At 47.4% G+C, this 23,234-nt stretch overlaps 1 long non-coding RNA gene across 1 annotated transcript in view; it reads right to left on the bottom strand.

Annotated features, from left to right (window-relative positions):
- LOC131481089 (uncharacterized) overlaps positions 1-20,643 on the bottom strand; it is a 71,971-nt gene extending 51,328 nt beyond the window's left edge. Inside the window, exon 1 of the long non-coding RNA XR_009246024.1 lies at positions 20,488-20,643. This is a non-coding gene — a long non-coding RNA (uncharacterized LOC131481089). The remainder of the gene's footprint in view (positions 1-20,487) is intronic.
- Between the last annotated feature and the right edge of the window lie 2,591 nt (positions 20,644-23,234).

The following is a 23,234-nucleotide window of genomic DNA, read 5'->3' on the forward strand; positions in this document are numbered from 1 at the left end:
AAAAATTCCAATCATAGGGCCCAGTGTGATGGCTCAATGGCTGAATCCTTGCCTTGCTAGTGCCAGGACCCCACTGGATATTGGATCATGTCTCCACTGCTCCACTTCCCATCCAGCTCCTTGCTTGTGGTCTGGGAAAGCAGCAGACCACTCAACTGTTCTCATACAAATGATATCCAATCAGTTATACAAAAGGTATCCATTTGGTTGTTCTCATACAAATATTATCCAATCAATTGTAATCCTGTGCTCGCTGACCTTCCAGGGTCATAATGTCCTTCTACAAGATATACATAGAGGAGGACAGACAGAAAGATCTTCCATTCACTGATTCACTTTCCAAATGGCTACAATGGCCCTAGCTGAGCTGATCTGAAGCAAAGAGTCAGGAGCTTCTTCCAGGTCTCCCACATGGGTACAGGGTCCCAAAACTTTGGGCCATCATCCACTGCTTTCCCAGGCCACAAGCAGGGAGCTGGCTGGGAAGTGAAGCAGCTGGGACATGAACTGGAGCCCATGTGGGATCCTGGCTCTTGCAAGGAGAGGATTTAGCCAACTGAGCCAATGCACTGGGCCCTCCTTCAAAGTAAACTTACAGAAAAATGATAACTTGCCCAAAACCTCTTCGAAGATACTCTCAGCACCTGTTATGCTGCTGGTTATTCTGCCTAAAATCAATGCATGTAGAGCCATCCACTGGTCCTTGTCCTATTTGAAATTAAAACTGCTGAGATTTTACGTGGAAAGCAAAGAAAGCCCTTGGCAGTGGTCTTTGCAGGATTATCAGAAAACTCCTGGAGCCCGGCGGCGTGGCCTAGCGGCTAAAGTCCTCTCCTTGAACGTCCCGGGAGCCCATATGGGCACCGGTTCTAATCCCTGCAGCTCCACTTCCCATCCAGCTCCCTGCTTGTGGCCTGGGAAAGCAGTTGAGGACGGCCCAAAGCTTTGGGACCCTGCACCCGCATGGGAGACCTGGAAGAGGTTCCTGGTTCCCAGCATCGGATTGGCGCACACCGGCCTGTTGCGGCTCACTTGGGGAGTGAAACATCGGATGGAATATCTTCCTCTCTGTCTCTCCTCCTCTCTGTATATCCGGCTTTCCAATAATAATAAATCTTTAAAAAAAAAAAAAAAAGAAAACTCCTTTGGTCTGAGTGGTTGGGAAGGTAAGGCCCTAGATCTTCTAAGCCCAGTACCAACTTCATCAGCTGTGCATGGGCAGCTCTTCAGGATCCATGCTGGAAGGGCCCTGTGTTTGCTTTATAGTTCTCCTGGAGTCATCTGGAAATTCTTTGTTTGTTTGTTTGTTTGTTTGTTTTGTTTTACCAAGAGACCCTGATTTTCTCTTTACTCTGGGTCCTGCAAAGTGTAACAATGTGGTACATTGTGGAAGACAGGTTGATGCGAGGAGGGGCCAGCTATACAAAGAATCCACCAAATGGATGTCCCAGGCGGAAGGACTGGCAAAGCCAAGGCTTTGTGGCAGAAAAGAACTTGGTGTGCGCGAACAGGGTTGCCACACTGCACTGTCAAGCACATCGTTCCTTCTACAGTCTGCTGAGGCACTACCTGGAGGCTGCACATCTGCTCATGGAGGGCTACATGTGCTCAGCTCATGACTAGGGGAAGAGAGTGGGGATGGCAGGGAGGGGGTGAGGCAGAGCACACAGATCCTGATTGTGGTCCTGAATTGGATTTCATGCTGAGACAGAAAGGTGATAAATTTTGAGATGAGAGACACCATCTTCTTTTCTTGCTTTCTTTTTTTTTTAAGATTATTTTTATTGGAAAGACAGATTTATGGAAAGGAGGAGAGACAGAGAGAAAGATCTTTTTCTGTTGGTTCACTCCTAAAATGATCGCAACAGCTGGAGCTGAACTGATCCGAAGCCAGGAGCCAGGAGCTTCTTCCAGGTCTCCCACGCAGGTGCAAGGTCCCAAGGCTTTGGGCCGCCCTCGACTGTTTTCCCAGGCTACAAGCTGGAAGCTGGAAGGGAAGCTGAGCTGCAGGACATGAACTGGCACCCAACTGAGATTGCGGAGTTTGCAAGGCAAGGACTTTAGCCACCAGGCTACCGTGCCGGGTCCACCACCTTATTTTCTTATAACACTAGTTTCCTCCTGGAAAACGGCTGGAGGGGCTGAAATGAATACAGGTGGGTGTTAAGGTCTTGACAGCTTGGATTGGAGTGGTAGCAGCAGATGATTTTGTGGGAGCTGATTTAGTGTAGGTTTTAGAACCAGTGGATCTATTTCCTTGTTTGCTCTGTGTCGTAAGTGATGACAAAATTCCCAGTGTCATCCAGCATTCCAGAGTTGGTGGGAGTCCTATGTGACTCACTTGCCAAGGACCACAGTTATGTAAGAGCTCTGGGCTTATTCACTTCAGGTTACAAAGTCAAGCTCATACGTGCAACAAGGAGCCTGAAACTGCAGGATGAATTTATTTTGGGCTATTAAAAGTCTCTTTCATACCAACAGGAAATGAAATCATTTAAAAATTGTCAAAAATGCTTAAGACAGGAACTGCTTTATCATTATGACTGTGTTTTCAAAGAGATCTCACAAGGCATACAGGGTCCGGCACTGTGGTGCAGCATCTTAAGCTCTCACATGGGGCGTCGGCATCCTCTATGGACACCAGTTTGAGTCCTGCCTGCTCCACTTCCAATCCAGCTTCTGATGATGTGCCTGGGAGAGCAGAGGAGGGTGGCTCAAGTATTTGAGTCCCTGCAGCCATGTGGGAAACTGGGGAAAGGCTCCTGGCTTCAGCCTGGACCAGCTACAGCCGTTATGGCCCTTTGAGGAAATAAACTAGATCTCTCTCTTCATCTCTCTCTTTCTCCTCTGTAATTCAGCCTTAAGGAAAAAAAAATATGCAAAAATACAAGGGCCACTTTGCAGTCAGCACACATCTACAGATTGACAATGAGGCAATTTGTTGGTGGGTGGTGAAAAGTCTGTCCACGGCCTCAAAGTCCTTCCAACAAAGAAATCACCCGAGTAGCACAGAGTTGCCCTAGAATTCAACTACTGTGACCCGAAAGGATCTCGATGTATAATTGTTAAAAATTTTAGAATAAAAATTTAGCACTTTGGAGGGGAGCAACTTTGGTGTTTAAGTCAACCAAGGTCCACTTCCAGAGCCAACAAGCAACCCTGAGAATGAGGTCACACGGGGAGGATTTGTCCTTGCCCCTGAATCATCTTCATCAAGGCCAAGCTGTCTACACGTTAACACACACAGAAATAGCAGCATGGGGCGTAACGCGGTGGCCTAGCTGCTAAAGTCGTCGCCTTGAACATGCTGGGATCCCATATGGGCACAGGTTTGAATCCTGGCAGCCCTGCTTCCCATCCAGCTCCCTGCTTGTGGCCTGGGAAAGCAGTCGAGGACGGCCCAAAGCCTTGGGACCCATGTGGAAGACCCCCAAGAGGCTCTGAGCTCCTGGCTCCTGGCTTCAGATCAGCGCAGCACCGGCCACTGCAGTCACTTGGGGAGTGAATCATCGGACGGAAGATCTTCCCCTCTGTCTCTCCTCTCTGTATATCTGCCTTTGCAATAAAAATAAATGAATCTTTAAAAAAAGAAGAAAAAAAAGTAGCAGCAGCAGCAGTAGTACCACGGATTCGCTTGTGTGCCATGCTTCTTGAACCTGCAGCATAAGCAAAAGGGGCTGACGACAATCGCTTACGTGGCTTGGAAGAAAAGCTGCTGGACAAGACATGCCACAGAGACAAAAGGAAGCATGACTGGAATGCTTGGAAGGCGAAGGCAGCCCATTTATCACCCTGGTGCGTCATCAGGAGATGAAGGGTGGATTTGTTTAGACAAATAGGATGAAGCTAGAACCACAACTGCACTTCCGGGGGAAAGTCCCACGGCTGGGCAGAGAGCCCCAATATCCTGGTTGGAGAACCTCAAGCATTCCTGCAAAAGAAACAGTATGTGTGACAGGAGAGTAACAATGACTGCCTGGGCCATTTGTAATGTGGAGACCAGGACCGGAAGGTAGGGCTAGCACTGACTCTGTTACCTATTGCTCTGAGTTTTGGGCCTGTCCCTTACATTGTCTGAATCTCACTGCTCCCTTTTGCAGTCAAAGATCACCTCTGAGTCCCATCCTTCGTGTCACATGTACAGCATTCAGCATTGGATCTGCCTCTATCTTCTACTGTCTCCTCTAAGCCTCTGTTCACTGACTGTCCTGCTGCACGGACCACTCCTTGGGGTCTGTTTCGTGAGTTTCTCCTTCAGGGTTCATCTCCTCAAGGTAAGCCTCCCATCACTCGGTCCTCTCCCCATTTCATACTCTGAGCGATCCAGTCCACATCAAAGCTGTACCTGGGTATTTCCCAAAGCTCTTTTTCCTTCCCAGCTTCCCTCAGGGGCCCATGCAGATACTCCCCAGTGTCTCCAACAGTAGACTTCTCTACCTAGATGTTCCTCCAGTCCGTGGAGTCTGAAACAAGTCGAGTCGTTCTGTCTCTTCTCAAATCTACCACAACTAGCACCATCACTATCCACATGCCTACAGACCTAATCGGTTGTCCATTTCTTCCCTCTCTCACATCCTATAATCAAAGTAATTATGAGAACATAATTGATTCCTCAACAAAAACCCTTCCCTCTACTTTAGTCCCATCCCTCATTTTTTTCTTCTCATGCTGTTTCAAATAGCAGCAGAGGCTATTGTTTGTGTGCAAGGATTTATTTCCTTGATTTTTCTTTTGGTTTGAAAATCCTCTGGCTGATGCGATGGATTCCTCCCTTTGCAACCACCAAGATCCATTAATTGTGCCACTTTTTGTCCTGGTTGCTCCATTTCCTATCCAGCTCCCTGCTTGTGGCATCGGAAAGCAGTAGAGGACGGCCCTCTACTTTCCCCCTTTCTGCCTATCCATGAGCTAGTTGCACAGTTTTGACCTGACCATGGCATCCTAACAAACACACAGACTTGAGACATAGGAAAGCAAAGATCTCCAGGTAGCAAACTCTTTTATTGCTTGGTGCTCAATCAACATCTGGGTGTTTCCAGGGGAGACAGTTTATAGTAAATTCTTTGTCAAGTCAGATAAACTAAGGATTAGTACTCAATGGGTGATCTGGCAGATAGATCAGTATAATCCCCAGTTGTTCTGTGAGGAAGCTACAATTGAGAGAGAACCTGTGGCAGATACCACAGCAGGTGTGGCAAGTCTGAACCTGCTCCTGGGAAGGAGCACCCAGCTTTGGGCATGCAGGCAGCAGGCAGCTTCCTCCTCCAGTCACCCCAGCTGCGGAGCCAGTTGGGTGACTAGGGCACCCTGCATCTAGTGACTGAATAGGCTGGGGGTATAAAGGTCTGACCATATCAGCCTGATTCGGTCAACTCTAATAGGCCATCCTCATTCCAGAACTGGCTGTCGGGTTAAGCAAGACTTTGTTGGGCTCACTGTGAGTTTTCCTCTGCCCTGCCCAGCTTTCCCTTCTTCCTTGCATGGGGGTTGCTTCCTCATAAACATCTTGTACCTTAAAATCTGCCTCGGGGTCTGCTTCCAGAGCTCACAGTCTGCCACTCAACCTGCAAGCGGTGACAGTGCAAGTTCAAGTTCCTTAGCCTAGCATTAGAATGACTTCAGGATTTCATTCCCATCTTCTGTGCCCACCTGCTACCTCCCCTCTCCACAGGGAGTCCCCAATCCACAGCCATGGCAAGTGCTTGCTCCAGGGGCATTTCTGTTCAGCATATCCTCTCCTCAAATCTCCACACAGTGAGGTCTTTCCAAATTCAGCTCAGATACCACCTCCTTTGTGGAGCTTCTCCCGGGCCCGTGAAGAGCAAGGAGCAGTCTGGAGTAGTTAAAAGAACCTGCAACTCTGCAGACCCAAGGTCAAGCCCAGCTCCCTGATGTGGCTGCAGCACAGAATGTTGAGAGACTGATGACTGAGGCCAACATTGAGGCCCACTGAGTTAGGCTGCCACCTGCAGCACCAGCAGCAGCTTGAGTGCTAGTTGCCCCACTTCTGATCCAGCTCCCTGCTAATAGGTTTGGAAAAACAACAGAAGATGGCCCAAGTGCTTGATCCCCTCCTCCCAGGTTGGAAAGCCTTATAGAATTCCAGGCTCCTTCCTTGGCCTGACCCAGCCCCAAATTTTGTGGTCATTTGTGGAATAAACCCTCCCTCTCTTTCTCGCTCTCATTCTTTCTCTCTCTCTCTCTTACACACACTCTATCACTCTGCCTCTCAAATAAACAAATATATCTTCAAAATCAAATAGAAGGGGCCAGCATGGTGACTCAATAGGCTAATCCTCGATCTGCAAGTGCCAGGATCCCACATGGGCACCATGGTGTTCATGCCCCAGCTACTTCACCTCCCATCCAGCTCCCTGCTTGTGGCCTGGGAAAGCAGTAGAGGACGGCCCAAAGACTTGGACCCCTGCACCCACATGGGAGACCTAGAAGAAACTCTTGACTTCAGATTGGTTCAGCTCTGCCTATTGTAGCCATTTGGGCAATGAACCAGGGATAAAAGATCATTCTCTTCCCGTCTCTTCTCTCTGTAAATCTGCCTTTCCAATAAAAATAAAATATTTTTTTAAATGAAAGAGAGGCACTAATAGCTACCTCATAGGGTTAGGAATTCAATAAAATCTGTGTGTCACCAAGCCCAGAATTTCCAAACTTCACCATGCACAGACTTTGTGTTAGCATCTTGTTAACAACTTACTTATTTTCATTGGAAAAGAAAACACAGAGAAAAAGATCTTCCATCCGCTGGCTTACTCCCCAAGTGGCTGCAATGGCCAGCCAAAGCTGTGCCAATCTAAAGCCATGATCTTCCAGGTCTCCCACACTGATGCAAGGTTCCAAGGCTTTGAGTTGTCCTCAACTGCTTTCCCTGGCCACAATCAGAGTTAGATGTGAAGTGGAGCATCCAGGACATGAATCAGCACCCATATGTGACCTTACAAGGTGAGAATTTAGCCACTGAGCCAATGGGCCAGGCCCTTTAGCATCTTGTTAAAATGTGGATTCTGTATCCATGGAGCTGAAATTCTGCATTTTGAACAAGGTAGTTCAGCTACCAACAGCCCCTGGCCCACACTTTAGGTAACAAGGTCCTAGCCTGGTGCCTGACACTCGGTAGACATTTGGTGGTGTTTGCTTCTCCCCTCCACGCTGATCACTCCTCTCTCTGGGCACTAAAACACTTGTCTCCCACTACTTGTACAGTGCTCACCTCGCAGCCCATCTGTTGGCTGCTGTGTCTGTGCCACCCACCAGACTGGAGATAGAATGGAAGCTACATTGTCTTCCTTTCAACATCTCCTGTGCCCCATGCAGGGCCGGATGGGTAAAGGGGGCTCCAAAGTTAAGATCTGATGAACTAAGCCTGTGAAATGGAAAGAAGAATGTCATCTGTCCATCTCTACAACTTGTTGTGGTAAGCAGACATGATGACAAGTGAGAGAGAATGGGGAAATAGAAACCGTGCAGCTTCAGTACAAAGTATACTTGTCAGCAGTTACTGTACTAGCGCAGTTTCTGGCTCCGATGGTTACAAAATCTCAGAGTCATTCATCACTTAAAAGAAGCCGAATCCTTGCCGGCATAACAACAGCTGCACTCTAGGCCTATGGTAAAAAAAATAATAATAATAATTACATTGACTTTAATGAGAAGGCCGGAGCTTTTGGTCACTAGTCAGTCAGTCATGAAGGTGGCACTGGGCTTACAAGAGCCACTTTTTTATCCACCCATCCCCAGTGAGCAAGTGTCCTTGTCTGTCTGCAGAGTATTATATTCAAAGAGACATTGGCACATCAAGTAAGACACTGTGCAGAATGCTCGCGTTCCATATCAGAGTCCCAGGGTTCAAGTTCCAGCTGTGTCCTCAACTCCACCTCCCTGCAAATGCGCATGCTGGGGGGTGGCAGGGGATGGCTCAAGTGGTTGGATCCCTATCACCTGTGTGGGAGACCAGATTGAGTTCCTGGCTTTGGCCTGGCCCGGCCCTGGCTAATGTGGGTATTTGGGAAGTGAACCAGCATATGAAAGATCTCTTTCTCTCCCTGTCTATCTCTAGGCCTTTTGAATAAAATGAAAATAAAGAAACATCTTCTGGGTGGGAAGAAGCAAAGAGAAATATCACAAAATGCAGAAAACGCCAGGTCAAAGAATGTTCTTCTCACCCTCTATTCTCTGAGCTCATGTGGACACTTGTAAATCTCATTTAGGTAGGAGTCAGCTGCCTTCAGCTAAAAAGAGATTTTAATGAAAGGGCTACTCCCCGAGTGTGGGCAGGGTTAAGATAACCAAAGCAGAGAACTGTGAGATGCCTAGGGACCAGCTACAGTGAAAGACACCACTCAACACCGAGACTCAGGAAGAAGAAAACTATTCTGAAAATTAAGTTAGAAGCTGGGACCAGGGTGAAGGGGCTGTCTCTGAGAAGGAACTGTGCACAACCTAGCAAAGAGACCTGTGGGAGACAGTGGGGAGCATGCAAATGAATATTAAACTAGCAATTCAGGCAGGATCATGATGTTTTGCAGACAGTTCCTCCGTATCCATCAATTTAGAATGAGTGTTAGTGAATCCATCTACTGCGTCCACCCTCCTCCCCACTGTCCACCCCAGAGGGGCCCGCCGCAGAGTCAGCAGGGCCAGCGGACTGGTGTTTGGCCTGAAGTGGGAACTGGCTAAAGGCCAGAGTCAAAGATTCCTTTTTTCTTTCTTTCTTTTTTGGTGACATGTCCGTCATTGTCTTCATCAAAGTGAAACTATAAAACATGCCACACAAAACGATGATGCAATCCTGGACCTGTCTTCTGTAGTTTGCAGCATGAGCAAGAGTTCCCCAGTGCAAATACGTGTGGACAGGTCACAAATGTGTTGCGGCGAACACATCCAAAACAAACACATAGAAAAGAATTCACCTCCTACACACAAAAGAGATAATAGCAGGAGTTAGCATGGTATGCATACAGTAATTCTATGGGGCAAGTGCCATTATTGTTCCCACTTTATAGAAGATGTGCAGAAAAGTTGTGAACTTGTCACCTGCACAAAGCTAGTAGGTGGTAGAGTCAGGGTGTGTGCCCCCAGACCACTGGCATGGGATGCTGGCTGTCACCATTGTATGATACTGCTAGCAGGTTTGAGATCAGACAGCCCCAGTTGCAAATCCAAGCTCTGTCTAACTAGTTCTGTGACCTTACAAGCCTCCAAGTCTGTCTGTCTTTGTCTGTCTGTTTCTTTCTTTCTTTCTCTTTCTTTCTTTCTTTCCTTCCTTCCTTCCTATCTTCCTTCCTTCCTTCTTTTACTTTCTTCTCTTTCCTTTCTCTCTCTCTCTCTCTCTCTCTCTCTCTCTCTCTTTCTTAAGACTTACTTTTTTTTAATGGAAAGGCAGATTTACAGAAAAAAGGAGAGACAGATCTTCCATCTGCTAGTCTACTCCACAGGTGGTTGCAAGAGCTGGAGCTGAGCTAATCCAAAGCCAAGATCCAGGATCCAGGAGCTTCTTCCAAGTCTCCCATGTGGGTCCCAATGTCTTGGGCCATCTTCTATTGCTTTCCCAGGTCACAAACTGGGTGGGAAGTGGAGCAGCCAGGACATGAGCTAGCACCCATACAGGATCTCAGTGCATAGAAAGGGAGGATTTAGCCAATAGAGCCATCATGGTGCCACCCTCTCTCCCAAGCCCTTATTTCCAAAAGGATGGACAATATCATCCACTTTGAATAGCTATGCTAGGGATCCAAAGAAGCAATTCCCTCAGTAACTGGTTATTATTATCTATGGATATTAATATTAAGTATAGAAATTGGGCGCATTTAAAGTCTTGGCTAAGAGTCTGCATGCTGAACCCCAATAACAAGCACAATGCCTGGAGCCACTTGGCCTATCTGTGTGTGCAGAACTCCCACCATGTCCCCCTTGACTTCAGGGCTGCAAGCCATCTCATTTACTCCAGCCCATCTCTGATGCCTTGCTCTGTCACAAGCTAATATACTCCTCCAGGCCTCTGATCTTGGAGTCTTTGGAATGTTTCAGTTGTCACACTCTTCCCTCATGAATCAAGCACGTGACTTTCACAGCTTGCAGTGCCAAGAGGAAGGGGGAGTGGGACGGGTTGGTGGACAGGACTGGTCCTAAGGGGAATGTTTGGGGCATCTGAGCTGGAGGTGATGGAAGGATCAATGAAGGAAGTCCCTGTTAGGAAAGAGACTGGCTCTTGGACCCAGTGCACCACCTTAGCCACCAAGGGCCTCACCCATACCTACCCTGTTCCAGTTCTCTTGCTCTGTCTACTCTCCTCTTCCTCTTCCCAAAATACCCAATGAGAATGGGGCCTTAGATTCCGCAAGCTGGCCTCTTCCAATTTGAGTCCAACTTTCATTGTACTTCCAGGTGATGCTACTTGGGATCCCCCACCCTCAGGGTCACCGAAGTCTAGGGAACTGGACTTAGGAATTGCCCCTTAGGAAGCCAGAATTGCCAGTTGAGAGACAGATCTGAGAGACACAAGCCTGGGACGGAAGTGGGATGACAAACAGAGGGTACGGGAGCCAGAAGCAGGTAACTATGAAAAGAGCACAGTGAATATGGAAAGAGAGTTAAGGACAAGGAGTAAACTCTTTTCCAAGTTTCTTTCACAGAGCCCAGAGCCTTGTGCTGGGATGAGCCACGTGGCCTGGGAGTGCTTTGGGACACTGGATCGTGTCTTTGCTGATGAACACACTGCCTTAGGAAGACAGGGTGAGTGGGGTGGGTCTTGGCTGCATTGCCAGCATTGTTGACCCTGGGAGGTGTGAGGATGTCACTCCAGAACCTGGAGCTCAGCTCTGTGGTTGCAGACAAGCCAAAGCTTACATTTGAGGTTAAACAGAAGCTTCCTATTCTGCTTGTTGTTTTGCAAAAGATGATGCCAGGAAGTGGGCGTTTATGTAGGCATGGGGCTCAGAGCCCACCAGAAGGCCTGGGTTCAGCTCCAACTTGAGTTTTTGATTCTGGTTTCCTGTTAGTGCACACCCCTGGAAGGCTTCAGCCATGTCTCAGGTAATCAAGTTCCTGTAGCCCAAGAAAGAAATTGATTGAGTTCCAGACTCCTGCCTTTAGCACTAATCTGGACTGAGTATCACAGACAATTCAAGCAGTAGGAAAGTGAATCAGTGGATGGGAGTGTGCTCTCTTTCAGCCTCTCAAATTTAAGGAAAAAATAAATTGCATGCCACGCAAGCCAAAGCTGAGTGCTTATGGGTTTTTTGTAGTGGTAGTTTTTAAATGCAGAATACCAGACCACATGTTAAGAATGTTGCAAGTGTCTGCGGAATAGGTATTTTGGCCCAGTGGTTAAGACATTGCTGGGGACACCCACAACCGGTATCAGGGCCTGGGTTCAAGTTCCTGATCTGCTTCTGCTCCAAATTCCTACTAATGAGCACCCTGGGAGGCAGAAAGGATGTGTCAAGTAGTCTGGTTCCTGATACCTGTGTGGGAGGTGTGGCTTGAGTTCTGAGCTCCTGGCTTTGGCTTGGTCCAGCTCTGAATGGCATAGGCCTTTGAAGAGTAAGCCAAACCATGCAAGATCTCTGTTTCCATTTCTATTGTTCTGCCCTCACAACAAAATTATTAATTCTTGTTATAGCTGGGTAACTTTAATTTGTATGCTTATTTTTGCTTTTTCTAATTAATATGTGTTGTTTTATTTTCTTAAAAAAAAAGAAAGGAGGAAAGATTAATAGTAAATTAACCAAAAGATTAGTAGTAGTTACCTGTGAAATACAGGCCCATTAGTGTATCCCTCATTATACCTTTTGGATCTTACAGATGTTACACATCAATATATACTATTTTTACGCTAAGAATATTTCAGTTTCCACAGAGGACAGAGTAGAAATAGAAAATAAGGTGAAACTTTCCAGTAATAAAATGAGAAATTATTCTATTTTACCCCCAGTCTTCAATTTGAAAGCAAGCTCTGTGGACCTCATCATTTTTCCTACTTTGCCTCTACTCAAGTCCATCAATTGGATGACACCCAATGATCTTCTAAGTGGTCATTCTCACCTCTAAACAATATGCCGCCCACATGGAAGTCCAAGAGAACTTTTGTCCATCAATGGGACACAAGTCCCCTGCCTCAGAGCCTCCAGCAGTTCCTGATTGTGTTGCAATGAAAGGTCAACTCCTTGCCCAGCTGGATCCCACCTCTTCGACCTCCTCCCAACACCTTCCTCGCTTGGCTCACTGAGCTCCAGGCACATGGCTCGTTCTATTTCTCAACTGGGCAAATTCATCTGCACCATATGGAGGGTGTACACAGCTCATAGGATGCTCATCCCACAGGTCATGACCTATAGAGAAGCCTTTACTGAGTATCCTCATGACCCACAGCCTGCCCCACCTCCCTGACTCTCCCCTCTGATTTTGATGTCTCTTTCTGTGAGCCCTTCTATTTTCTGTTTCCTAACTGCTGGCATAACCAAGTAAAGGGGAACTGTCTTGTCCCACTGTAGCAGCCCTGTCATTCCAAGTAGAACTTAGAACATAGCTAATATGCCCAATATTTTGAATATTCAAGGTTAAAGAGTGGGCAGCTGATGGAAACCCAAGTCTAGATGCATTAGAACAAAGGAATGTAAAACTCTGCTTGGATTCATGGCAAAGATGTTAGATTTGGCATCGGTCACAGTTCCCCCAAACTGGCCCCAGCCTGCCCCAGCAGCCATGTTTCCCAGGATTTCCAGACACCCCTAAAAGAATTTGCCCAAAGTATGCTTTCCCTCCCTCCCTCCCTTGCTTCCTTCCCCCGCCTCCTCCTCCTTCTTTCTTTCTTTTTGATTTATTTTATTTTTATGCTAAAGCCAGATTTACAGAGAGAAGAAGAGACAAAGAGAAAGACCTTCCATCCACTGGTTCACTCTCCAAACAGCTGTAAACAGCCAGAGCTGAGCTGATCCAAAGCCAGGAACCAGGAGCTTCTTCCTGGTCTCCCATGTGCATGCAGGGTCCCAAGGACTTGGGCCATTGTCCACTGCTTTCCACATGCAGGGAGCTGGATGGGAAGCGGAGTAGGCCAGGATACAAATCAGGGTTCATATGGGATCCTGGTGCTTGTAGGGGAGGATTAGTCAATTAAGTCATTGTACTGGACCCTCCTTTACTCTTTCTTAATCCTAAATCCCTCATTCCCTGTCTTCAACCCTTCAATCCTTCCCTCTTGAATCCATCCTCAGAATAGCATCCATGTGACAGCCACATATGCCTGTTTTTCTCACACTCGCTTTTTCTGTGGCAACACTCAGGGTCCCATGAGGAAAGCTTCCATTGAGGAAATGCTGACTTAATGGGAAAGCAATATGGCAGAGTGGAGCCGGAGGCACTGTGGAATGTCAATGTCAGAAAGTCCACCGCTGGTCTTGGAGCTCCGAGAGCCACGTGGTATCCTGACAGTGACTGTAGGCCTGGGGCCGAGGGGACACCACTGTGAGGAAGTCCCAACTGGAGAAGTGATACCTGAGGATTTCCCATTTAACAAGCAGCTGATGTCATCACATAGAGGGACGATAGCAAGTATATCTGATTCAATGACACAGGAGCACAGGCCAACAGCCCCTGGGCAGTTCCTCAGGCCCCTTCAGAGGGCACTTTCTTTTCTTTTTTTTTTTTTTTTTTAAGATTTATTTATGGGCCAGGTGTGTTACCTAGTAGTTAAAGTCCTCACCTTGAATACACCAGAATCGTTTGGTGTCCCGGCTGCTCCACTTCCCATTCAGCTTCCAGCTTGTGGCCTGGGAAAACAGTGGAAAATGGCCCAAAAGCCTTGAGACCCTACACTCTTGTGGGAGACCCAGAAGAAGCTTCTGGCTCCTGGCTTCAGATCAGTGAAGCTCCGGCATTTGCCGCTGCTTGGGGGAGTGAATCAATGGACAGAAGATCTTCCTATCTGTCTCTCCTCCTTTCTGTATATCTGCCCTTCAAAAAAAAAAAAAGTAAATACATCTTTAAACGAAAGATGTATTTATTTTTATTGAAAAGGCAGATCAGATTTATGGAGAGAAGGGGAGACAGAGAGAAAGCTCTTTCATCTATTGGTTCATTCCCCCAAATAGTTGCAATGACCAGAGCTGAGCCAATCCAAAGCCAGGAGCCAGGGGCTTTTTCTGGGTCTTCCATACAGGTGTAGGGTCTCAAGGCTTTGGTCCATTCTCGACTGCTTTCCCAGGCCACAAGCAGGGAGCTGGGAGGCAAGTGGAGTATGTGGGGTATGAACTGGCATCCATATGGGATGCCGGTGCTTGCAGATGGAAAATTAGCCTAGTAAGCCACCACACCCATTTGATTCCTGGAGCTGGATCATAATTACTGCTTACGAATCTCTAGCACTTCAAATATTCTCTCCAGATGTTCCCCCATTTCAGCTATCACAAAGACACCGTTTAATGAAATGAGACACAACATCAGGAGATTATTTGCTAGCTGTACCAGCTTAGTTATTTCACTGAGAGGTAGAGATAGGCAGAAAGCGCCCACCTGCTGGTTCACTCTCCAAAAGCAATAGCTGGGACTGTGACAGAGCAGAAACAGGAAGCCAGGAACACAGCCCCGATCCGTCATGTGCATACTAGCACTACACTTAGTGGAGCTATTGTTGCTGCCTCCCAGGGTCTGTAGGGCAGGAAGTTGGAGTCAGGAGCCAGAGCTGGGAATCCAATCCGGGATTTGATGTGAGATGCAGACATCTTGCTTGGTTCCACACCCACTCCCATGTTTCCCAACTTTTTGTTTAAACTCTAGCTACTGCCTGACCTGTTGAGGAGGGAGACTTTATACAGGAACGTTGTGGTAGATAGAAGAGACCACAGCAACAGAGACTTGGGGTGGGGTGGGGTGGAGTGGGGGTTGGGGAGAAAGACTGGGTTCTGTAATACAGCGAGAGGGAATTCATCAACAGTAGTGTAGGGATTGGTGCAAGGGAAATGACTAAGAGAAAACTTTGAGGATAAGGAAGATTCTAGCCAAACTGACCTAACAAGATTCTTGCTGAACACAGGCAAGGGTTGTTTAAATATCACGCTGGAGTAGGGGTTGAGAGGCCCTGATCAACTATGGAGAGTGACCAGACACTGAGAAAGGAATGCCTTTTTTAAAGGATTTATTTATTTTAATTTGAAAGATAAATTTACAGAGAGAAGAGACAGAAAGCTTTTCCATCTGCTGGTTCACTTCCAAAGTGGCTACAATGGCTGGAGCTGAACTGATCCAAAGCCAGGAGCCAGGAGTTTCCTCCAGGTCTCCCACATGGGTGCAGGGTTCCAAGGCCTAACCCAAAACAATCGTTGTCAAGCTGTAGGTGGGTCAGTGCTCTTTGTAATGGTTGATCAGATTTCTACATGAACTAGAAAATCTGGACTCCAGGACAAGTTCAACAGCCACACGGATAACACCCTGTGGTGACTTCATAGATGAAGATATGAACGGCCCCCTGGGACCATGCCCATGAGGGACTTGCCAGTAGAGGCTCAGTCTCCATCTCCATTGTTCTGAGATAGTGTGGGGTCACACAGGGTCACACAGAGCAAGCACTAAACAGGCCTGGATCCCAGCCCCAGGTCTGCCCCTTGGTAAGCTGTGTGGCTTAGGACTTGTTGCTTAGCTTCTCTGAACTCCTCCATTTGGCACAGAAGAGAACAGTGTCCATCTATGGGGTTGCTGCCAAGACTCAACATTATGCATGGGGCTCGCCCTCATCAAATAGTCACTTTACTCTTTACTACATGACTTTGAGGTCATTAAAAATCCAGATAACTGAATGGAAGCCTGGTACTGTGGCATAGTATGCTAAGCATCAGCCTGAGGTGCTGGCACCCCATATGGATCTGGTTCAAGTCTAGTCAGGTCCATTTCCAATCCAATTTGCTAATGTGCTTGGAAAAGCAGCAGAAGATGGACCAAATGCATGGGCCTCTGCATCCATTTAGGAGACCTGGAATTTCCAGGCTCTTAGCTTCAGACTGGATCAGCTCTGGCCGTTGTGGCCACTTGGGGAGTGAACCATTGAATGAAAACCTTTCTCTCCGTCTCTTCTCCTCTCTGTGAATCTGCATTTCCAATAAAAATAAATAAATCTTTGGGGAAAAAAAGTCAGATGACTGCCCCTCTGGCAAGAGTGACACCATTGCTCACCCCTGACTCCAGGTAGCATTAGTACCCAAAGACACGTCTCTGTCTTTCTGTTTGGAGCCCACTCCTCCGTGGGTGATCTCCACAGCATCCCTCCCCCTGTCTGCTCCAACACCTGCTTCCGTCATGAACTCTTCCTCTCCTGGCTCTTCCTCTCCTGGCTCTTGAATCTCCTTATCCCTTGGATATTTTCTTGCCAAAGTCTGTGAGATTTAGAACTAAAAGCTCAACAGTGAATCTCATGTGATTGCCATGACTTGTCTCCCTTCTGTCATTTCTTTTGAAAAAGTGTGTACCTCAGTTGATTCTGTAGCCACCCAACGACCCCACCCTACCTCCCACACTTCAACTTGACATTCCCACAACTTGCCATGCTAATTTTCTTCTCCCTGGACTATGTTGGATCCAGCTGCTCAACTCTCCCTGCACACTCTTACCCTTTCAGGCAGTGAGTGGGCAGATGTTATCATCTCCAATCATTCTCCTCTGACCCATCAATGTGGATGGTGCTACCTGTTATCCTCCCTATGACTACAGGTCCTGGGAAATAACTGGGACAGCAGCCAGCTGTCTCCTGGGACATTTCTTGCCGAGTTGAGCAGTCAAGGTCTGATCCTCAACTTGGCAGACTGAGAAGCCAGATTTCATCAGCAAGTTAAGACCAGGTTCAGGGGCCAGCTTCGGGGCATAGTGGGTGAAGCTGCCACTGGCAACACAGGCATCCCATATCAGAGTCTCAACTGCACCACTTCCTGTCCAGCTCCCTACTAAGGCATCTGGGAAAGCAGTGGAGAGGGTAGTCTGAGTTCTCAGACCCATGCCATCCATGTGAGAGACCTGGATAGGGTCCCGGACCCCTGGCATTGGCCTGGACTAGCGCTAGACATCATGGCCTTTCAGGGAATGACCCAGCTGACAGATAATTTCTCTGTGTCACTCTGCCTTTCAGATAAATATATATATAAGAACAGATGTATCTCTCAGTGGCAGATTCAAAGCAGCTGATTTCTAGAAAAATGCAGAGTCTGCATTAGATCAGATTCATGTCAATCAGGGCTGTGTCTTTCCTAAGGACTGTGTAAGAGATGTGCAGGCAGATTTCCTGAGAAAATGAATGAAAATTGGGACGTGGGATGCTAGAGAATCCAGCCAGCTCAACTTCTGTACCTCCAGCTCCATATCGGGAATGGAGCATAATGAGGCTGTTCTTTGCCGACCTCCCAACCCCCGCCACTCCACATGGATGACCAGGCGGTCACTGCCAGTGCTGGTCCCTGTGACTCTCCGCTGCAGACTGACTGCTTCTCAATCCTAAATCATGTAGCTATCCTGGGGAAGAGGCTTGGCCAGCCCCACGGTTCATGTACAGATCCTTTTGTGGATTTCTTCGTTCAAGAACTGAACCACATTTTGGCAGTTCTTGACAGAGGTGTCTCTGTAGCAGCCACACGGAAATGAGACATCCTAAGATGGATGTGTCCTGAAAGAAGCAGAGAAGGTGGCCAGGGGGGCGGGGGCAGGAGTGAGGCTTTGGCAATGCAGCCTTTTAGACAACGTTAAAAACTGTCACTTCGGATCGTAGGGAGAACAGAAGTAAGGAAAACTGAAAGGCCAGATCCTGGGGCTCACAGAGTAGGAGATGCTGTGGTTCTATGCTCTCCCGACCAGCCTTACCCACTAACCATGAGCCCAGGGCCAGTGTAGTCCGTGGCCTGGCAGCCCCTGTGACAACAGCAACAGTGGCAGCATCACCTGGGCCTGGTGCAGGCTATGAAGGTGGTGCCCGCTGACCTTGTCTTTCAAACACCCTCAGGGTTAGTGTGACCACTAACCTGTGACCTGGGCAAGGCCCACAGGGCTCTTGCAGCCACACCCAGGGAGACCTGCTCCCTGCCTGCAGGATCACCCTGAGGTTAGAAAGCTTCAAGGCCTTGTTTATTTGTCTGAGATCATCAGGTGCTTAACTGCAGCTAATAAACCAAAACACAAGTGCGTACTGTACATCTGTTGGGGATGAGTTGACTTCGTTCTCTTCATTCGATCTTTACAATCTGGCAATGCCCTAGTTCTCTCCTTATTAAAAAATTTGTTTTTGTTTTATTTGAAAGGTAGAGAGACAGGGCTCAGCACAATGGCTTGGTCAGTGGCTAAATCCTTGCTTAGTACCAGCTGGGATCCCCTATGGGCAGTGGGTTGTGTCCCGACTGCTCCACTTCTCATCTAGCTCCCTGCTTGTTCCCTGGGAAAGAGGCACAGAATGGCCCAAACAACCTTGGGACTCTGCACCCATGTGGGAGACCCAGAGGAAGTTCCTGACTCCTGGCTTCTGATTGGCTCAGCTCTGGCTGTTGTGGCCACTTGGGGAGTGAACCAGTGGACAGATCTTTTTCTTTGTCTCTCTTCTCTGTAATTCTGCCTTCTCAATAAGAATAATTTCAAAGAAAAAATCAAGAAAAAGCAAAAGAAAGGCAGAGAAACAGAAACCAGAGATCTTCCATGCACTGGTTCATTCCCCAAAGCCTCCCTACTAGCCAGGTCAAGGTCAAGGTCAAGAGCGCAATCCAGGTCTCCAACATGGGTAGCACGGATTCAGGAACTTGAGCCATTCCCTGGGGTCTCCCTCAGATGCACACATTAGGAGGAAGCTGGATTAGTGATAGAGGAGCCAGGACTTGAACCAGGTACTTCCACATGGGGTATAGGTGTCCCAAGCAGAGACTTAACCACTGTGCCAAATGCCCGCCAAGTCCCCTGCTCTTTCTCACTGTGACAGTTAGCTGGGCGGATAGGTAGTCAGGGTTATCTCTCTGTTGGAATGAGAAAAGGAAGAGTCCCTAAGAGTTTACAAACACCTGGTTCGTCCCAGAAGGTACTTTTAACAAGACAAAGTGCCTTCCCACCCTTCTGAGTTTTTAGCTTCTCATGAACATGGAAAGATGTCTCCAGTCACACCGGTAGGATGCTTTCTGCTTTAGGAATAAGCTAGACAAGATTGCAGTTCTGACCTTCTGATGTGCTTTGTCCCTGCCCTCTTGTTCCATCAGCTACTGTTTTGCTTACCTGAACTGTGCTTAAAATACATCACTTCCAGGGCCAGCACAGTGGTGCTGCAAACCAATACTCTGCCTGTAGCACTGGCATCCCATGTAGACACGTTTGTGTCCCAGCTGCTCCACTTCTGGTTCAGCTCCCGGTTTATGGCCTGGGAAAGCAGCAGATGGTTCAAGTCCTTGGCCCCCTAAATCCATGAAAGAGATCCAGAAGAAGCTCCTGGCTGCCAACTTTGGATCAACTCAGCTCTGACTGTTGTGGTCATTTGGGAAGTGAACCAGCTGATGGAAAATACCTGTCTCACTCTGTAATTCCGCCTTTTGAATAAATAAATAAATAAATAAATACTACGCCACTTCCATTTTCTTGGGTTTTTCTCTCTTGTAAATCCCTCTCCTGCTGCAGCAGATTTCCATTTTTTTTTTTTGAGATTTTATTTATTTTCATTGGAAAGTCAGATGTACAGAGAGGAGGAGAGACAGAGAGGAAGATCTTTCGTCTGATGATTCACTGCCCAAGTGAGTGCAACGGCCGGTGCTGTACCGATCTGAAGCCAGGAGCCTCTTCTGGGTTTCCCGTGCGGGTGCAGAGACCCAAAGCTTTGGGCTGTCCTCGACTGCTTTCCCAGGCCATAAGCAGGGAGCTGGATGGGAAGCAGGGCTGCCGGGATTAGAACCGGCGCCCATATGGGATCCCAGCGCATTCAAGGCGAGGACTTTAGCTGCTAGCCACTGCGCTTAGTCCCAGGTTTCCATTCTTACTATCTTTCATTAATCTTGCTTTGCACAGTGAAATTGTCCACATGAAAATTCTTCTCTCATGTGACACAAGAATCAAGGTCACTTTTGTCTTTTCATGGAAAGTGACCCACAGCAATATCATCTTTTTCCATTGTTCTCAAAGATTCCTTTCCCTTACTCCATCTCCCTGATTCTGATGCTTAGAGCTCTCAGCTGTTGTATATAGTCAGCTCTTTCCTCTTTCAACTCGTTTATACTCAGAATCTTGCCCCATTCACCTTTGTCACATGTAACCCTCCCCCCGGCCCCAGCTCTGGCCTGGCTCCCAGCCACAGGCCCCCCTGAGGGCTCCTGGTATGATCACTCCAGCAGGGCTGCTGCTTGCCTTTGTCCCCCTTCGCTCCTTCCAGCCCATCCCATTTTGCATGCCCTTCACTCCTGTTTCCCTACTCCATGCCTCCTGTGAACATGGTCCCAACTCCCACTTGGACTGACCGGCATGTTTGCGTCTCTCCTCCACCAGTCCCTTCTGTTCCGTTCCAGTTGATGCTGCCATAGCCAAGGTCACCATCACCAGCCAGTTGGGATGGGCTGTCTCGTGTCTTTCCTACCTCTGCTGTCTCCTCACTGTGACTCAACCACAGCACATTCCTTGCTCACGGTGATTTTCAGCAGACAGCGCTGTAACAGAGAGGCAAACACTGCAGAACCAAAACTTCTGCCCAGGCCACCTCATTCGTGTCACTAGGGAACTGGCACATGACCCTTTGCCATAGCCTCCATTCTTGCCCGTTACCCTCTGATGGCACCTCTTCCCCTCCCCACTGGCTAGAACTTTCCTCTTCTTGTCACTCAGACTGTCCTCTGGCATTTTAAATGTATTCTTCATTATTCCAAGCCTCACTTGAAAAGCCCCTTCAGTTCACGCTTGATGGCCTTTTGATAATCAAAATGGCCCATACGTGTGCTTCTGAAACCCGAATCTTCAGTTACAAGGTAGTTATATCCACTAAGAGGGAGGTGCAGGACTGGAATGCTGCCAACCCCTGCAAAGAGGAACTAAAACCCCTTTTCCTTGGGTGTTTCCTTCCAGTAGAGATAGCAAGACCTGGAGATCCAAGGGCCACGGGCCATTCCCCTCAATTCCCCTCACCCCACCAACCCTCTCCTCACCAAGAGGGTGAATCCTAACATTTCTGGGGCAGGTATTCACAGATTTGTTTGGGATAACATAATGGTTTCTTTAGTGGACACCTGGCTTTTTCTTCAATATGGGTTTTCTTTTTATTGGAAAGACAAATTTACAGAGAGGAGACACATAGGGAGAAAGATTTTCCATCTGCTGGTCTTCTCCCCAAAAGGCCACAATGGCTGGAGCAGGGCTGATCTGAAACCAAAATCCTCTTCCAGGTCTCCCAAGTGCATGCAGGAGCCCAAGCACTTGGGATAGCCTGCACTGCCTTCCCAGGCCACAAACAGGAAGCTGAATAAGAAGCAGAGCAGCTGAGACAAGAACTGGCACCCATGTGGGAGGTCAGCACTTGCAGGCAGAGGATTAATCAGTTAGTTGAGCCACAGTGCTAACCCAAACACTTATCTCTTAGCCCTGGGACGATTTCAAATTAAATGTAGAAGCACAATGGAAATACAACCTTTCAGGTTCTGAGTGTGTGTGTGTGTGTGTGTGTGTGTGTGTGTGTGTGTGTGTGTGTGTGTGTTTTGCATTAAGGAATTTATATATTTGGAATTTATTTTAAAGATTTATTTATTTTTATTGGAAAGGCAGATATACAGAGAGGAGGAGAGACAGAGAGGAAGATCTTCTATCCATTGATTCACTCGCCAAGCAGCCACAAGAGTCAGAGCTGAGCTGATCCAAAGCCAAGAGCCAGGAGTCTCTTCCGGGTCTCCCACATGGATGCAGGGTCCCAAGGTTTTGGGTCATCCTCAACTGCTTTCCCAGGCCACAAGCAGGGAGCTGGTTGGGAAGTGGGGCAGCAAGGTTTAGAACTGGTGCTTATATGGGATCCCAGTGTGTACAAGATGTGGACTTAAGTTGCCAGGCTACTGTTCCAGGCCCATATTTGGGATTTTAAGTGTTTACAATGTTTGATAATTCAAACATTTCCAATGCTCAACGATATTTATTAGAAATACCTTCTCAAAAAAAGATGTATTAATTTATTTGAAAGGCAGTGTCTCAGAGAGAGGGAGATAGATTTTTCTGCAACAGCTAGGGCTGGTCCCAGCCAAAGCCAGAAGCTAGGAGCCAGGAACTCCATCCTAGTCCCACATGGGTGGTGAGGGACCAAGTACTTGAACCATCATCCACTGCCTTTCCAGGTTCATTAGCAAGGAGCTGGATGGGAAGTAGAGTTGCTGGAACTTGAACTGGTACTCTGCTATGGAATGCCAGAATTGCAAGCAGCAGCTTAACACACTCTACCACAATATCAGTGCTTTACTGGAAATACTTTTAGGCAGGGCCAGTGCCATGGAGAGGTAAGTTAAGCCTCTACCCATGGTACTGGCATCCCAAATGGGCACCAATTTGAGTCTTGGCTGCTCCACTTCTGATCCAGTGCCCTACTCATGGCCTAAGCAAGCAGCCAGATGTCCTTGGTCCCCTGCACCTTATGTGGGAGACCAGGAAGCTCCCAGCTTCACACTCACCTAGCTCTGGCTATTGCAGCCATACAAGGAGTAAACTAGCAAATGAAAGATTTCTTTCTCTGTAAATCTGCATTACAAATAAAAATAAATAAATCTTTAAGAAAGCAAGAGACTTTTTAGAGACCAGTGTTGTGGTATAGTGAACTAAGGTACCACTTGCAACACCAGTATCCCATCTGTGTGCCAGTTCGAGTCCCAGCTGCTCCACTTCTGATCCAGCTCCCCTTTAATTCACCGGGCAAGAGAGAGGAGAATGGCCTAGGTACTTGTGGCTCCTCCACCTCTGGGAGAAGCTGCCTCTCAATGCTGTTCTTAAGTATATAACTTATTTAGAATTTTGATTTTTAAGTTAAAAATTCTTGAGAGGTTTACACACTATTTTTGCAAGTTTTAAGAGCAATTACAAGTCAGCATCTAAACTAACTTAATTTATTGGTTTATTGAGAATTAATTAAGAATTTGATAAGGTTTGTTAATCATAAAATTGATGTGTTTGAAAAAACTAATCAAGTTATTAAATTAATAAGTACAGTTTAAAATGTTTAGCCAAGTAGATCAGACATCAATTTGCTAAAACTGTAAACAGAATAATAA

Source organism: Ochotona princeps, chromosome 9, assembly GCF_030435755.1.
Source record: "Ochotona princeps isolate mOchPri1 chromosome 9, mOchPri1.hap1, whole genome shotgun sequence".
Lineage (NCBI taxonomy): Eukaryota > Metazoa > Chordata > Mammalia > Lagomorpha > Ochotonidae > Ochotona > Ochotona princeps.